The sequence below is a fragment of the Castor canadensis genome, chromosome 1, assembly GCF_047511655.1.
Source record: "Castor canadensis chromosome 1, mCasCan1.hap1v2, whole genome shotgun sequence".
NCBI classification, from domain to species: domain Eukaryota; kingdom Metazoa; phylum Chordata; class Mammalia; order Rodentia; family Castoridae; genus Castor; species Castor canadensis.
The window spans coordinates 147,658,436-147,672,427 of NC_133386.1; the positions used below are offsets into that span (position 1 = coordinate 147,658,436).

At 43.2% G+C, this 13,992-nt stretch overlaps 1 protein-coding gene across 8 annotated transcripts in view; it reads right to left on the reverse strand.

Annotated features, from left to right (window-relative positions):
- Dennd2b (DENN domain containing 2B) overlaps positions 1–13,992 on the reverse strand; it is a 152,219-nt gene that overhangs the window by 73,107 nt on the left and 65,120 nt on the right. Inside the window, exon 1 of one of the 8 annotated variants that reach the window (XM_074041063.1) lies at positions 411–1,476. The exons of the other annotated variants lie outside the window; for them this stretch is intronic. The gene's annotated coding sequence lies outside the window, so the exon portion shown is untranslated. Of the gene's footprint in view, positions 1–410; positions 1,477–13,992 lie in introns of those variants that run through there. 8 annotated transcript variants of the gene reach the window in all.

Genomic DNA, 13,992 nt, shown 5'->3' on the forward strand with positions numbered 1-13,992 from the left:
CACTCGCCAGCACCTCATCCCTGCCTCGTCCCGCTCCCCGACATCCTGGCCCACATAGCGCCAGACTGATCGGCTAAAACTCTACCAAGTCAGTGGGCATGGCAAGTTCCGCAGGGTAAATTCCCAAGGCTCGATGGTATAAAGTTGCCCCCAACTCCTGAGCCTCTCTTGAGCCTCGACCTCCCTGCCTTCGGCTCCGCAACGTTTCTCACCTCTTCTCCACGGAGGCCAAGGTGAGTGGATCGTCACAGGATCCAACCTGGCCTCATAAGAATGGCTACAGGCGGAGGAAAGAACCAGGTGGAAAAACGTATCCGTGCTGGCATCATGTTATCTCCTCAAAAAATCACTCACGAGGAGGTCAAATGCTTTAAAAACTCACCCGAAACAAAGGAGAAGTCCAATCTTACCCGGAAAATTTAGTGTCCAAATAAGGGAGCAGTCAGTGCGACAACCGTTAGCCTGTTCCAACTATGAAAGGCCCTGTGAGAGAAGCTGTTCCCAGGCTTGGGATTCCATTGACAGGTTATAACCCCTCCAAGCACTAATGGGCACATTCTACTGGCTCATTTCTCTGACCTTCCAGATGGCTGGATTGGGGACACACCCCAGCTGAGGCCCAAGGACATTAGTTCCTGGCAGGGAGTATGTAAAAGCTCAGCAACCCCAACCAAGCCAGATAACAGTCCCAGTGGCTTCAAGGACAAGTTTAGGAAGCACAGCCCAAGAAGATGATGTCCTTGGAGCCACTTCTTATTTAACCAAATAAGAGCCAAATATAGCCAAATATGAAGCAGCTAGCTGTGTTGTCATCTTTGCAATTTTTCTTCAGCTTATCACTTCATAACTAGTCTACCGCAATGGTCTCTGGTTGTATAGAGAACATTTTACAGAGTGCCAACCCAGAGGGGACACTAAATAAATGTGAAGTATTACTACTCTATCACTATTTTCCCTTTATTCTTCCATCTCCAGTCTCCCTGAGTAAACATCTTGGAATAACAATATCACCAGGTCATTCTGGGCTTTGAACTGCCCATCACCAGACCCAGATTCCTTCAGTTCCAACCAATCTTACTTCCCTCTTCTTCGTTCCCCACTCTCACCACCAGGCCTACCATCTCACCCCCATTTCCCTCCCCACAGACTTGCATAGAACACAAACACACACAAACGTGCTCCTCTCCCCAGACAGGACACCTCCTGCTCCAATTCTGTCCATTTCTGCCTCCACGTTTTTGTACACAAACCATTCTCAGCCTGGAGTACTCTCTTTCCTCTCTGCTTCTGGAAATCCCATTCATGCACCAAGGCCCAATCCAAGGTCCCCCTTAAGCTGAGGTTGGGAAACCATTTGATCCACAAACAATGACTAAGCACCTCCTCCGTGCCAGGCACTAGGTCAGTCACTGAGGACACAGTAAGGAGAACAACTCAAGCCAACATGCTCCTGACTGGTGGTAGGGCTTCAATATGAATCTGCCTGCTCACCCAACCACACAGGTAGAAAAGTCAACAACCAGATTTACAAGCAGCTTGCTGTGATACTTATGGGGACTATAGTGGAGGGCAGGACATGTGCTCCAGTTAGATAAGGTCTTCTTACCTCTTCTTCAGCCTTTCCAAAAAGCCACCTGGCCCTGGTGACTTGAGTATATCCAATTACAGGAACCACTATTCTCCTCTCTGACGTGGCATACACCTTGCCCTACTGTGGAGTTGATCAGCTTTAGTACTAGGCTGGGGCCAACCTCATTCAATAACAGTGTTAGTCAAGGATCATGCACAGGGCCTCACACCCCTGTCTTGAGCTAAGGAACAGAGAGAATCACCAGTGCTGTTTTTCAGGGGTTCCCAGACTTTGTGCCACTAGGACTACAGAGATCATGGGGGTCCCCCCACATGGGAGGCAACACCCCTAAGCCTCTGTGGGGTAAGATGCAGAAGTCAGATCCTAACAGTAACTCCATCCTTCTCTCTCCTATTCAAGAAAGCTTATAAGAATCAGACTGCTATTATTATGGTGATAATCTTGTACACCTTCTAAATTATAAAAGTAGGTAATCCATTCACATGTACCTTGGTCTTTTAACTCCTTCAATGACAAATATGCCATGTAATACATCCCTCACATCTAGCCCCAAGCCACTAGTCAGTTAGAGCCCCTGGACAGAAGCTGCTTCTGACCTCCCTGACTGTCTACCTTGGATAGCCAGAGAGTTGCCAAATAAAAATGAAACAGACATGTAAGCCTAAATCCAAAGGACAATCCTAATCCATTTTTCCCACCCATGGAAGAGAAATGCTGCTACATCAATGCCCGGGGGCAAGGCCCACACATTTTCACATCTCACCCCCAGACTGGAGAAGAGTCACTCCTGAGAGACTGAAACTATTATGGAGTTGGTACATTCCTTAGGTCTTTTATCACCCATGGTCTAAGAAAGCAGTGAGATGGCAAAAGAGCCCAACTAAGAGCTACTCACATCATCGTCCTAAAGTGACAGAGGCTGTGAGCCAAGTGCTCAGAGCTATGCTTGCTAGGGAGTGCTCCAGTTCAGTTACTTTCCCTCCTCAAAATCACAGAACCAGAAAAGCCTCTTTACATATCATCGCTGATACCTGTTTGACTGGTGAAGAGGAGGGAGAACAACTAACTCATCCCTACTTAGATTTCCAGCAATGGGATCAGAGTCTTCCCCATCACCCACCTTCATCGCAATCCATCTGAACCGCAAGGCCCTAACTAAGCACTATTCATCACGGTTCAGCCTCCTGCTACTAAGCCACCCTTTCAGAGGCTAGATCAATTTCTGTCCCATGAAGGAAGCTGGCATCTTTCAGACGCTTACTCAAACACCAGTCACAAGGTTAAGGGTACAGACCTAGATGGTTTTCACAGGTCAGGTTAGCCACCAAGGCCACAGTTGCTGCTGATCCATGCACACTAACTACATAAGAACACTACCACGGACTAATGAGTAAAGCCTCAAAGAGCAGGACAGCCTGGTTCAGTAGCTCAAGTCTGTAATCCTGGCTACTCCAGAGGTGGAAATCAGGGATAGCAGTTTAAGGCCTCAACCAATGGCTGGGTACAGTGATGCATTCCTGTCATCCAGCTATAGGAAGAAGCACAAATAGGAGGATCACAGTTCAGACTGGCCTGGCCATATAAAGTGAGACCCTATCTCAAAAGTAACCAACACAAAAAGAGCTGGTAGAGTAGCTTAAGTGGTAAAGCATGAAGTCCTGTGTTCAACTCGCAGTACTGTCAAAAAGAAAAAAGAAAGGGCAGGGCAGAAGAAAGAAGCTTCCATCTGCCATTGGATCACCAGCTTGGAGGAGTGTTCGCCTGAATGAAGTTTTGCATCCAACTGTAACAAGCTCCTTGTCTTTGAAACCTGTGGATTCAAACCTCTCCCACTCCACTGCCTTCAGAGAGTCCGCCCACACGGCTAGCCTATTGGTGGCCCCATCACCAAGTTAGGAAAGAGGACCCAGGGCACAGTAGGCATCTTCAGAGATTCAGCTACACATTTTCAGTCCCTGTCTACCTCACTCTCTCCCTCAACCAGACAACTCAGTCTCCACATGTATCTATGTGCCTGTGTGTCTGTGTTTTATTTACACTACCCATGTCTGTTGTTAGCAACAGAAACAAAGCACTTTAAGGCAGAAAAGGCAAGTCTGCCAACTGGCTTGCTACATCCCTTCCTGCTTCCAGCTCAGGAAAGAGGCTGGTGCGAAATCCTTCCAACTCCAATGAACCACGTGTGCCAACAGCTCCCATGTCACCAGGGACCAGGGGGCATGGTGTCTGTTCACCCCACATCAGACCCTGTGGCATGGGTCCCATGCTATAACACTCCCCTCTTCTTCCCAGGAAGTGACACCTGGACCCCTCATTCCCTCACCTGCCTGGGCGCCAACTACTGTCGGAAGGCAGAGCTTCAAGAACCAGCATTTAGGAAACCCACGCTCCTCCCATGGACACAAGGAAACTGAAAGACTGTCTCCCCCACACCAACTTTCAAGAACCAGCCAGGACTAATTATCATTTTCCATCTTTAGTTTTTCTGCTATCATCTTCCAAGTTCCAATATCAAGGGCCCTCAATAAAATCAACAAGAATTACTGACATTCTGTTTTCAGCAGAGAAAAACAAAAATGGAGGTAATTGTTGCACTCAAGAAGCTCAGAGACCAAGATGGGGACATGGGACACAAGAGCCAACAGTCCAGGCGGGGAACATGGGACACAGGAGCCAACAGTCCAGGCAGGGACACAGATTAAAAGAGCTCCAAGGCACCAGGGATGGGAGCAGGACTTCTGTGGGGGAGGAAATGTGAGCAAGACCTTATAGAACAGAGTAGTAGGACCAAATGAGACAAAGACTGTTTAAGATGAAGATCCCAAAGCAGGGAGACTGGCACATGTCATGCCTGCAGTGTTTATGCTATATCTAACTAAACCCCAGCCCCAGGAGGTAAGCAGGAAAGGAACTGGCCTCGCTTTATGGAAATAAAGCCCTCACCTCAGGGTCACCATGCTCTCTAGCCCCTCTGTGCCTACTTCTGCCAGGATCATGCTCAGTGTTTACTTTTTTTCACTACTGAGAAATCCTCTCCCCTACAGTGACAGAACTGAACCAGTCTAATTCCCTAAACCCAAAAATGTCCTGCAGGAGCTCCTGATCCTCAAGACTTCAGGTTTTCCCAGATGCAATGTGGGACAGGGGCTTGGATTATTCCTGGGCTGCTCCCGATCAAGACCTCTATCAGGTTCTTTACTCACTAGAGCAGGAGAATGGAGCAGCATCAGTTCCTGATAAGTCAAGGAAAGTCTTTCCTCTTTCCAGTCACACTTACAATCATGTGTGCATTCAACTAACACATACTGAACACCAACCAAGGGTACACTGATGTGCTAGACACACATCAAAATGGGTCCAGCTCAGAAGCTTATACTCTAGTAAGGTGGATACAGAAACACATAAAGCAATAAATACCAAGAAGACTATTTTAAATGTCATCGGAGAGATGAATCAAGTATCCTTAGGGATATGCAATGAGAGAATGAAATGCTATGGACTTAGGTAGAGGGGGACTGGAAAGACTTCATAGAGAGGTGGTCCTTTGACAGTAAAAGAATAAAGAGGCATTCCTGAGCTAGTTATGGTGGCACATGCCTATAATCCTAGCACTCAGAAGGTGGAAGCATGAGAACCAAGAGTTTAAGTCCAGCCTGGGCTCTACGACAACACCCTGTCTCAAAATTAAAGAGGAGGGCATTCCTGGGAAAATGGGACTACATGGGCAAAGGCTTGGAGGCAGCAAAACAAGAGATAAAGATGTTCAAGCTGACAGGAGCACAACTGAAAGTAGACTAGAGAGAAGAATAGTTGGAAAAGAGAAATGTCTGATCTTAGAAGCCTTCAGGAGACAAACTAAGAATCTTAACTTTTCTCTGGGAAATCTCAGAAACTTCTGAGAAAGGAATGATGAGCCAGGGACTGTGTTCTGGGTTTTTGTTTGTTTGTTTGCTTGTTACTTTGTTGTTGTTTGTTTTTAAGCAGCACTGGGGTTTGAGCTCAGGGCCTTGAACTTACGAGACAAGCACTCTGTCACTTGAGCCATGCCTCCAATCCTGGGACTGTGCTTCTGAAAGATGAAGCAGTCAGTACCTAAGTCCAGAACAGCAGAATAATCTGATCATGGTCAAGAAGGATAGGAGAGGGAAGGGAACAATGGTAATACACAAATACATGGCAGGAGTTCTTGGCTTTGAGGTTCAGGCTGAGCAAAAAAAATAAGTGGGTAGTCCTCAGGGCAGCTAAGAAGCTATACAAGCAGGAAAAGTGGGGAGACCAGCTGTTGTGAGGAACAATGAAGGCATGGGAGATGCACACAGACAGGAGATAGGCAAGATGGGAATTTCAGAGTTTAGGAGCCTGAAAGTGGGTTTCTCCAAGTGATGAGGTCAAAGGTACAGCTGGGCTATGGGTATCCTAAAAGGAATAAAGAAGTCTTTCAAGTTGAAAAGATTCTCAGGATGAATCCCTAAGTACAAATTACACCAGAAGGTGACAGTAATTAATGTGAAGTCAAGAGGCAGGTGACAGCACCAAAAGTGAAGAGAAGAAGCCAGGCATTGTGGTTTAGGCCTGTAACCCCAGCTACTCAGGAGGTACGGAGGGGAGAATCACAGTTTGAGGCCAGTTTGAGGAAAGTTATGAAGACCCTCTCTCAAAAGCAAGCTGGGTTTGCTGCTGGCATGCCTATAATCCTAGCTACTCAGGAGGCAGAGCTAGAATGATTGTGATCAGAGGCCAGCCAGGGGAAAAGCATGAGCTCCTGTAAACTAAAAAGCAGTCATTCTCAGCCTCTCTTTCTGAGATGACTTGCTTTCAGTCTATTGAAAATGAATTCCTTTCCTAATAAACTTTCCTATCACTCTCATTACAAAAAAAAAAAAAAAACATAAAAAGCAAAAGGACTGGGATGTGGCTCAAGGAGTAGAGTGCTTGCCTAGCAAACCCCAGTACCACCCCTTGCCCCCACCCCCAAAAAAAGAGTAAGGAGGGGAGACAGACGTGAAGGGAGGAACTAACTTCTCATAGGGAAGGCTTGGAGGCCATGTCAGGGAGCCCAGAGTGAGAAGTCAGGGGAGGAGGTGAAGTAGCTTCGTTACAGAGGGTCATGGGGGAAATGAGCCCGTAAGGCAAAAGTCAGCTCTCAGCTGTAATAAAGAGGCAGGAATGCGCAAGGAAAAGGCAGAAAACAAGGCACAATACTATATATTTTTTCTTTTTGCCTATTATATTTGGCAAGATGATAAAGAAAACTATTCCCAGAGTCAGGCAGGGTATAGCAAAAAAGGGCGCTCTCATACACTGTGGCGACATCGTAAACCAGCATCACTTTTCTGAAGGACAATTTAGGGTTGTTCTGGTGTATATGTGTGTGTTATGTTCATGCATTGATTAATGGCATTATGCTTTATGAAATGCATTGGTAGGCGATTTCAGAATGTACTTACATAAACTAAGATGGCTATAACGTCACTAGGAGATACAATCCTACAAACTACATCACATAGGAGCCCATCACCATCACTTTCTGAAATGTTATGCAGTACCTGTATCTCAAAAGTTCTGAAAAGTCCTCATTCATAATGATACCCTATAAAAGTTAAAAGAAGCCACAGGCAGGAAGAAAATAACTGCAAAGCACCCAAGTGTCAGATAACTCAAAATTAGAATATTAAGAATATTTCTTCCTTGTGAACAGGAAAAAAACCAAATGACCCAACTGAAAAAATAGGAAAAGATATGTAACAGACAACTCAAAGAAAATGAAACTGTGTTCAAACTTGTTGGTAAATCGAGAAAACATGAGTTAAAGTGAGGAGATATCATTTCATACTCCTCAGACTGGAGGATACTGAGAAGCGTGGCACCTCCAAGTGATAAGAGAAAATATGGAGAAATGAGGACTTGTGTTCATTGCCGACAAACACTATAGACAGCAATCTGGAATTATCTAGTCAAACTAAAGAATCATACACTCCACCACAGCAACTCCATTTTTGGTAGCTAGAGTTCAGAAACTCTCCAGAGTCCTTTGTGACAGCAATGTCTGCAATACACAACTTAGACCCTGGGGGAGAAATGAACCAAGCCTTGTATGCACAACTTAGACCCTAGCCGTCGCACACTGGTGCTCACTGGCACACACTGGCACAGTACACACCAACTGAATCCAATTATTTCAAACATGGATACTTTTCAAAAATGGTGCTGAATGAAAAAGGAGCGGCAAAAGGTTGCAAGCAGGAATGGTACTATGAGTATAAAATTTTAAAACACATGATACTATTCGTTCTTTATTATTTATGAAAGAACAGTATTTGTGAAAGGATGAGACATGCACACTAATGAGGCCTGCATCAGTTTCAAAAGGAGGAAAGTACTGAGGAACTTGATAGTCATAAATATCATAGTTTTAAAGTTTTTAAATAACAGATCGGATGCAAATATGATAAAATGGTAATAATGGGTGACAGACAAATAGGTTTTTATTAATCTTTTATCTTTTCCATATATTTACCCAAATTTGAGAAGATATTAAATAATTTAAGTATGTTACATAACCTTTCAACCAGCAATTCGAGAATTGCTAGGATATTTCTAGAATTCAGAAACTTCTAGAAATAACTATTTTGAAATTACACAAGTAGGCACAGCTATACAGATACCTGGACATTTACTACTACATAGCTTTTAATAGCAAAATCATAGAAACAGCCCAAAAATCTATCAGATTAATGAATCACCCAGTCATACATAAGAATCTATGCAACATTAAACATTATAATTCACTCTATTTGTAGACTATAGTCAAGAAAAATTAATGGACAAGTAGATTACAAAACATAAGAGCAAAATGATGCAATGTTTGAAAAAACCCATATATACAACGTTGAAAAGATCCAAAAGGACAATGTGTACCAAAAATGCAAATTTCATGTGCTTTTATTTTTATTACTAACCACATATTCTTCGATAAGCATATATTTATTTTACTATTAAAATATCAACAAAGTTAATTTTGCACAAAACAATAGAAAAAAAGAAAAGGAAATAAGCACAAGCTGGTTTGCCAATAACAGCTGGGGGTTTCCCCGGGAATAATGGAAAAGATTAGCAGAAAAAGAAGAGGACGCTGTAGACAGAAGTGTAACAAAAGCTCTACAAAAATGAGAGCTGGGAGGAAAAGCAATGCTTAGAGGTTCTCAGGTAGGTGGGGAATTTTCAACAGGGAGAATGAAGAAAGTAAGAGGTAGGTCAACTAGGAGAGTGGTTCACCACTGAAGGGCACAGACTATGAGACAGAGAGAACCACATGGTTCCCAAATTCCATACAAAAGTCTGAAACTAATTCATTCCCCATTTCACAGATTCTGAACCCGCCACAAAGCCCAGCTCCTTTTTGTGCAGAGTGAGTGGTAGACTGAGCTGAGCTACCAGTGATGAGGAGGATGACTGAGGAAACAAAAGCACTGAGTTGGGCAAGCTGACGGTAGTTTCTCATTGTCATAGGGCATAGTCAGGCTTTGGGACTTGAGGGTAAAGCTGACTGTGGAAATGTAGGCAACTGGCTCCTTGGATGAGATCCAGTCTGAAAGTAGAATGGTGACTTAATTTCAGTGGATTCTTGTGGCATCTCAGGTGACATACCTTCCTGTGGTTTATTAAGAACTACTCTACCCTTAATTTATAGGGGGACCATACCCAGAAGGTATATATGGTCCAATGCAAGGTCTGGGCTAGCTCCCAGACACCACCTACTCTCCAATCACTTCTTGATCGGTTTCAGGTTGTAGATGTTTCGCATTTGCCTGGAAGCAAGAGTGGCTTGGGATCGTTGCATTTGCTCACCGTGTGCCTTGAGCTTCTCTAGCCTTTATTTCATTAATTCTAGAAAAATAGAGTTCCTACATGTCTGCCTTGCTTTTCATCTTCTGGAGTAACCTCCCCCGCCCCAACTAGGACCTCTCCCTGGTCATTATAATCTCATGATTTATTTGTGATGTGGGCTTCATTCAGCAAATTCCCAGGGCTGGTGTTATCTAAAGTGATGACAGTTGAGTACAGATCAAGTCACACAGGTATAGCAAAGGGAAATTTCTGCCTCACATTTATGATCCAGGAGACAGAGGCAGAAGAGGGGTAAGAAATGCAATGGGCTTGTTCACCTGTTCTGTTAGCACTAATTCGGCCTCCCTTGGTAAATGGAGGCAAAGCCCTATACTTGGTACTTACAAGGAAATGAAATGTTGGGTCACAGCACTGACGAATAGATTAAGAAAATGTGGTATCTATATACAATGGAATTTTATGCAGCCATGAAGAAGAACGAAATGTTATCATTCGCTGGTAAATGGATGGAATTGGAGAACATCATTCTGAGTGAGGTTAGCCTGGCTCAAAAAACCAAAAATCGTATGTTCTCCCTCATATGTGGACATTAGATCAAAGGCAAACATAACAAGGGGATTGGACTATGAGCACATGATAAAAGCGAGAGCGCACAAGGGAGGGGTGAGGATAGGTAAGACACCTAAAAAACTAGCTAGCATTTGTTGCCCTTAACGCAGAGAAACTAAAGCAGATACCTTAAAGCAACTGAGGCCAATAGGAAAAGGGGAACAGGTACTAGAGAAAAGGTTAGATCAAAAAGAATTAACCTAGAAGGTAACACCCACGCACAGGAAATCAATGTGAGTCAATGCCCTGTATAGCTATCCTTATCTCAACCAGCAAAAACCCTTGTTCCTTCCTATTATGGCTTATACTCTCTCTACAACAAAATTAGAAATAAGGGCAAAATAGTTTCTGCTGGGTATTGGGGGGGGGGAGAGGGAGGGGGCGGAGTGGGAGGTAAGGGAGGGGGTGGGGGCAGGGGGGGAGAAATGAACCAAGCCTTGTATGCACATATGAATAATAAAAGAAAAATGAAAAAAAAAAAAAAAAGAAATGTTGGGTCAGTTCTCTTCCCTCCTAGGACTGTAATATGCTTTAACAAAATAATCATGTATTTGGGGGTTTTGTTGTTGTTGTTACTGTTGTAATACTGGAGTTTGAACTTGCTAGGCAGGCCTCTGCCATTTGAGCCACACCCCCAGCCTTTATTTTGGCTTTATTTTTCAGATGGGGTCTCTCAAGTTTATGCCTGAGCTGGCGTGGACAGAGATCTTTGTATTTACACTCCCCACATGTGGTTGGCATAACAAGAACGTGCCACCATGCCCAACTTTCATTGGTTGAGATGGGGATGCCATGAACTTTTTGCCTGGGTAGGCCTTAAACCTTGATCATTCAGATCTCCGCATTCCTGAGTAACTAAGATTACAGGTGTGACCCACGACAGCCCGTTAAAATAATGTTTTAACGAAGCAAGAATACAAGTTACATGGCTCTAACTTCCTTGAAAGAGGCTGACCCTTTCAATATGTTTTCAAGAGTCTATGGATCTTCCTTTAGTTGGAAACACAGAGTATACAGGATAGAATGTAGAACTCAGGACCTTGAATTACTATTCAACTCTTAACAAAAGTCCAACACATAGGGGAGAAATTTAAAGCAGACCATCTAAGGGATAGGATACATATACATGACTTTATCAGTTAGGTCACCAGAAGGCTACATGAGAAGCCATTTGCCCAGCTCCTTACACAGTGGTTTTATATAACATGTTTGAATTTTCTCAGCAGTCTGTAAAGAGAGCTACAGGAAACCAGCATTGCATATGTGTTTGTTGTGAACCGGAAAGGCAACTATGGTGTACTTGTAAAAGGAAGAAAATAAACAAAACCTGCTTCTTAGTTAATAAAAAGAATTACTGTTAAATATATCATTCAGCATCACCTTAGATATCTATATAAATTTCATTAAAATATAAAACTTTAAAAAAAAAGCAAAAACCTTTTCTCTGCCTTCAGAGACTGGTACGCAGACTGTCAAACTGCACACTCCAAACAGCTTAACATAAAAAAAGTTTTCTCAGCATTAAAACTCATAAGCCATGTAAGTGTGTGCATCAGTCACTCCCTTAAACAGAACCTAGAGTTAGAGTAGAAGGTCATTCACAGCAACCTTTGCAATGAAAAAGATTAGGACCTTTGAGTACTCTTCTTTTCTTTGGTGCCAATTACCTGTTACTCTGTTATTACCCGGATTAAGGGCTCTCTTTACCAGTCATTTGCTGTATGACAAGCATTGTTCCCACATATCAATTATGTTCATTCAGTTAGTACTCTAAAACAATCCTATGAGGTAAATATTACCAATTCTACTTTACCAAATAAGAAAATCAAGTCCTCTGTCATTCTGTATAGCTAGTACAAGGAGGAGCCAGAATTCAAACCAAATCTGATTTCAAAATTCCCCTTCCTTCTAGTTCCACCTTTAAAAAAAAAAACTCCCCTTCCTTGTACTCTCCCATGGGAAGTACAGTAGGATGCTGTTTTTATGTCTTCTGTAACCACCCACCTTGATTCTCCTCTTCTGAAAAGAAAGATTATAAATCCAAAGAAATGATGTATGTGAAAATCTTTTATATGCTATAAAGTCATATGTAAATATTAGCCACTATCCTCCAGGAAATGATGCATAAGGCAGAACTGATGTCACCACTACACACACACACACACACACACACACACACACACACACACACACACACACAGTTTAACAGAAAACAAACTCTAAACACAGTTTAACAGAAAAAAGTTCCTCTCAACATAAGACTCAAACAGCCATGTAAGTATGTGGGTCAGACAGTCCCTTAAACAGAAGGGTCTGACAAGATAGTGAGAAGTCCTCCCACTTGTAGCCTCCCCTAGGTACCAACTCCTGCTTGCTTCACAATCAGCAAGGTGGGCCTTCTTTTCTCTCGACTCAATCTTTCGTTGTTTCTCCTCCAGTGATGACCATCCTCAAAGCACTCTTTCAAGAGATACTATATTTTTGTTCTGTTTTGTTTTGTGTGCTGGAGATTGAACCCAGGGTCTTGCACATGCTTGGAAGACACTCTGAGTTATATCCCCAACCCGACAAGATACTATCTTTGAGAGGAGGAATTATCATTTCAAGTTTTCATGTCTAGCTCATCCATAAATTTGTGACTTTAGGTCAAAGTTCTCCAAACTCGGAAACCAACAATGTTTTTCCTATAAACTTTATGGTTGCCACCTAAGAGACATGTATGCCTTCCCCGGTAATTTAGAGACAAAGTTCTGAATAAGGTGAGTTCAGAAAAGGGGTTATTCCACCTCCAGTCCTGAGTATTAGTGGCTTACCAGAAGCTTAAGAGGCAAATTGTTACCAGCCCCCATCCACACTCTACTGAAAGCAAAGTATAAAGAATATAGCACAAATTCTTGCAAAGATTAGCTAATAAAACAAACCCCAATCAAAAAGCATCAGGGGCTATTACACAAAGGGATCCACGAGCCCCTGCTCACTGGCCAACTTCCCAACACTGGTACTACTTAAGAGATCAAGGGTCTCCACTAAAGGACTCCTGCTTCACCTCCCACACACATCAGAATTCTTCATTTTTAATCCCTTGCCCCTTTGTTCCACCCCACCCTGAGCAGTGGACAGCAAAGTCATAGCACATGACAGGCTTAACAGCTGTGTGGATATCTTGCATTTTTCTCACCTTCTACCACGACCAGCTCTACTCTAAAGCAGCTGCCCCATACTTTCAAACTCCACCAAATCACACACCATTTCCTGCCCTAATATACATCAGGGTCTCTCTGATGCCTCTCTCTTCACCCTGACCACTTCAATACCTATAACCACTTAAAACCCTGGTCTCATGATTGACTCCATGACTTCAATTCCACTTCCACTGTAGTCACTCATACCTACACATCTCAAACTCTGGGCCTTGTTGTCACTCAAAACTACACATCTCAAAATCTTGTCCTCTAAGACTGTGACTGAGCTGATTTCCTTCCTGCCTATCTCTTGACCTTCTTACTACCTAACAACTGTTTGTTGACTTTAGCCAGGTGTCTGTTCACACAGCCCTTTCCCTTTAACCTAGTTTACATAACCATCTGCTCACCTTTCCTTTCTGTCCATCCAGCCTAGAACACATGACCCATCACACTTCTTCCACTGGACCTACCAAGAAAGCCCTGACTCTGGATCAGTTCAGCCCCTGGTATTCTCCATTCCTTTGTCAGGACAACTAAAAATTGCTGATCAGAAATAAACATGTCAAAATATATCTGAAAGGTCTTTCAGAGACATATTCTGAAGTGTTAATGGATGAAATGGTATGATACCTGGAATTTGCTTCAAAACTCTAGAAGAAGGAGGTGAGTAAACAGAGATGGAAATAAAACAAGCTAGCCCATGTGTTGATGATAGCTGAAGCTGAGTGAATGGTGGCTGTGAGAGCATCCATCTTCCAT